General features: G+C 33.0%; 1 pseudogene; it reads left to right on the forward strand.

Annotated features, from left to right (window-relative positions):
* Positions 1–2,794: 2,794 nt before the first annotated feature.
* LOC147789920 (polygalacturonase pseudogene) lies at positions 2,795–3,558 on the forward strand (annotated as a pseudogene).
* Positions 3,559–4,700: the final 1,142 nt, after the last annotated feature.

Below are 4,700 nucleotides of genomic sequence, written 5' to 3' on the forward strand. Positions count from 1 at the left end.
GTTAAACTAATGTATGACCTGAAAAATTAAAGTTTTCTCAAAGTATCCATGGATAATGAGAATTTTTTTATTGTGTATGGAGTTAAAGATTTGATCTTTAAGTGATACACTAGTTACATAAATTTAGAAAATTTAGGTTAAGATCAATTTTACCTTAGATTGTGAAGTATGGTATACGGAACATTTTTTACTTTTAAAGCAACAAAATGACTGGTATGACTATAATAATTTCTTAAACATTTGGAAGGTGTTTCACATGTGATTTAGTTTGTCACTCTCATTGTGATGATAGTGATACAAAGACTAATATTAAGGAAATTATAAAAGATCAATCTATAAAGAATGATATTGAGAGAGAAAGCATCATTGGTAATGACCAAAATGACTTTTAATGATAATTATTTTGTTTTATATAAAATGACTCTCTAGGTTTAAAGTGTTTGAGGGTCATCTAGAATGTCTAGGATTACGAGACATGTCCCATCTTCAATAGGGCAAGTGAGAGAACATGTTGGGTATAGAGTAAGTGGGAGATTGTTGGGATTTATGCCCTAAAGCCCGGTAATTAATTTACTTTTTAACTATAATTTTTATTATTTTATTTGTAATTTAATTGTTATCCATGGTATCAAAATCCAACATTATTAATATACTTGAACCGTATGTGGTTGACATACAAGAGAATTGTGTTCAAGTAATAACCTAAAGAGTCTATAGTATATGAATAAAGTTAGGTGCTTTATCGTGGTAACACTATTGATATGGCTCACTTTGTAATGGTTACAAATGATTTGATCCAAATCGTTCCTATGGAGATATGTAAGTGGGAGTATACTATACAATGAGTTTGTATAAGACTGAACTAAGAAATATTTAATCTTTCTTTATAAATCCGTTAATTGAGATAAGAAATATTTAATCTTTCTTTATAAATCCGTTAATTGAGAAGATTAATATTTCACATTATGATCATATGCGACTCAAACTTAATCCTGAGTGAGTTATGAACTCCTACATGTGAGAGATTGTCCTTTAATTTACATGGGTGAGTATGACTCTTTTAGCCCATTCAATATGCCTACCATTTGAGGGACATACCATACTTTGAGACAAGCCATTTTGTTGCTTTATTATAGTCATACAAGTCATTTTATGCGTATGCCTACTATAATATGCCTATAATATGCCTACCATTTTAAGCATGTTTAGTTTGGAACAATATTATGTTTGGCAACCTCTTGAAATTTTCTTAACAAACATGTGGGTAAAGCAAAACATGCTAAAAACAACTCAGGTTGATCGGTAAGAATAATCTCTCTTCTTTGAAACACTTTATGAGGAATAAATAATGTGGTCATAGTGCAAAAGATGTCGAAAAATGCTGGAGCCACTGGGTGTCAAATTCATACTAAAAAATTTGGTTCAAATCCTGTTCCTGGGACATTGCACTAATCGGTTTAACGGGTTCTTGCTTTTTTTTTCCCCCCCTTTGTACAAGTCTTATTTCTAACGATTTTAGGTTGAAAACAGTCTCTAACCAATGTAGTCATAAATAAAAATGTTTGTGGCCCCAAAGCTAGTACTTCGTTGGGTTTGGCCAATGCCCAGTTTCTTTGAGATTCAACCATTCAAAGGCTAGTGAGAGAGATATTACAACACACCCATTAATGAACAACTTACAGAAACAATAAACAGCGTTTAGTTATCAATTTATGTTTGGATTAAGAGAGGGAAATGGATCCATAACTTCTTTTAGTTCCATCCCAACTTATTCCTATTTTTCAATTTGTATTAAATAAATAAAAAGTTCCAAATCTAAAACGAAATATCATTGTCTCTCACTAGTTTTCAAACCATATACATAAAAAAGAAAAGAAAGCACAGGCTTCATGAGTACGATCAAATCGAGTTTCTTGGCTGCTACAATTTTGATGTTACTATTGTTAGCTCTTACCGTCGATGCTCAATCTAGTGCCGATGTTGTTTTTCCTTTGAAAAGATATGGTAACATAGTGTCTGGTACTGACATCACGAAGGTAAATATACAATATGAACATCAATATTATCACTAGTTGAGCTGATCAATTGTTTGATATAAGTTTTTGTTACTTGTGAAATGTAGGCTTTAGGAAATGCATGGAAGGATGCATGCACGTCCAATCGTTCTAGTGCAATTTTTATTCCGAAAGGGATATTTAAAGTAAAGCAAGGGAAGTTTGAAGGACCTTGTCATAGCCCAATTGACTTTCAACTTGGAGGAACATTGCAGACACAAAAAAGTCTTCAGGGAGATAATTGGATCACTTTTGCACGTGTTGATAAATTGACATTATCAGGTGAAGGAGTTTTTGATGGCCAAGGAAAGGCAGCTTGGAAAAGGAATGATTGCCACAAAGCATAAATTGTGCCCAAACTCCCTGTTGTAATATGCCTTTAGCTTTCCTTCTCAATCTCATGCATCTTGTTGTTTTTGAAAGGGCCTCTTACATGTCTTCTCTAATGTTCTGACATTTACGATTTGGTAAATGTTCTTCATTTTCTAGAGGATAATCTTTAAACAATCAAGTAAAGAAGTGAATTTTTTTTGAGTTTTCAATTTTATTGGGTTCTGTTCAAATTTTTAGCTTCATTACCGACTCTCACAAAATATTATTTGATTATACAAAATGTTTAGAGTTTGAGGTTCAACTTCATCACCAATTCAACCGTTAAGAGAATAACATCACTTGATAGCAAGAACTTCCATATCAACGTCCTCAGCTGCAACAACCTCACATTCCATAATATCAATATAATGGCACCAGAAAACAGTCCAAACTCTGATGGAATACACATCGGTCCATCCAATAAGATCACAATCACAAAGTCCAAAATTGCAACTGGAGATGATTGCATTTCTCTTGGAGATGGAAGCAAACTAATTGAAGTCACCAACGTGACGTGCAGACCAGGACATGGAATAAGCATCGGAAGTCTTGGAAGATACACTAACGAAGAACTTGTTGAAGGTGTCATCGTAAAGAACTGCACGTTAATTAACACCACTAATGGTGTTAGGATCAAAACGTGGCCAGCTTCTGCTGCTAGCAGCACCGCCACCAATATGCACTTTTTGGACATTATAATGGTCAATGTTAGCAACCCTATTCTAATAGACCAAGAGTATTGTCCGTGGAATCAGTGCAATCGGCAGGTATGGATCGCATTCTCGAACCTTTCATTCATTTTTTTTCATTATAACTTAACAAATAAACCATTTGTTGTCTCATTTTAATTTTTAGATTCCTTCAAAAATTAAGATTAGTACAGTGAGCTTCAAGAACATTAGAGGAAGTTCTGCAACTCTGCTGGCAATCAAACTTATTTGCAGCCGTCACTTACCATGTGACGATGTAAAAGTAAGCAACATTGACCTCACTTACAATGGAATAAAAGGTCCTATTTCCTCCCAATGCACGAATGTGAAACCTATCATTTCAGGAAGACCGAACCCCAAGATATGCTCCTCTCCTTATGTTGTCCAATGGATTGTTCATTGCCATAGAACTTCAAATATAATAGACAACCTTAATTAAAAAAGAAGACCGCCTCTATCCATTTGACTCTCATTCTTTTGAGTTTCTTTTGTTGTACTTTTCGAAATAAATAAGATGGTCGACTGTTTGAAGGAGACTTTGTGTCGTGAACAACCTAATGTTTTTATTACCACCACCTTATATAATAAAATTGTTCCAAGTCTTGTTTTTTCGTTCTAGTTTTTTATTGGAAATAAGACAATGTAATTGTAACAACCATTATTAAAAAAAAAAACTAATCCATTACTCAAGAAAAGAATCTTTAACCAACAAAAATATCTAACTCCTCTTTCAATTAGTTACCCTAAACAAATCAATTACCATTAGAAATCTTTTAGACAGAATGGATGAGTTAGATTGAATCTCCTAACTACTTCCCATATTGCACAGATCCATCATTATTGTTAAAGAAGAATTAAAATTTGAGGTGACTAATCCAACAAGTCGTGTCCTTAAATCTATCTTTTTCGTCAATGGTGTAATTTTGGTTGCAACTTTTGGATATGACTTGTTAAAATTTAGCTTTCAGATTAGAAAATTAAGTGACAAGTATTAATATGTATTTTAGGAATTTACATTTAATATCGAATTATCTACCTATTTATCCCGACCAAGTTTAGTTATAGGAAAAATGTCGATAGTCCTAAAAAAATTAAATATCAAAAGTAGCTAAATGTTCTAGGAGTTTAATGTACCAGAACTCATCAAAATTTGCCCAAATCCATGGTAAATAAGGCCAAAAAATAACAGAAATCACAAAAGAGAGAAAATAAAAACAGAATTTGGTCTTGATCGATGATGCTATGTTTCCTTTTTTCAAGTCTTAAGATATTTGTTGTTCATGAGTTTAGCTGGGTTGAGTTGAGATATTTTTAGACCTAACGCAATTAATTGGATCATAAATTTATTCAACTGAAACAACCCTTACTACATAATTAAATCTTTTGATTTTATTGTTTAGAATAAAATCTTAAGAAAAAGAAAAAAAAAGGGAACTAAGCCATTTGGAAATGGCAAATGCCCCTGCTAAGATTTGGACCACGATTTCAAATTTGGATTCAGCAACTAGCAACTGATACCCTTGACGTTCCCCTGCATCTACCATGACATACCTACATTACCAAC

The sequence above is a fragment of the Cucurbita pepo genome, chromosome 12 (genome assembly GCF_057944985.1).
Source record: "Cucurbita pepo subsp. pepo isolate OVF chromosome 12, ASM5794498v1, whole genome shotgun sequence".
NCBI lineage: Eukaryota > Viridiplantae > Streptophyta > Magnoliopsida > Cucurbitales > Cucurbitaceae > Cucurbita > Cucurbita pepo.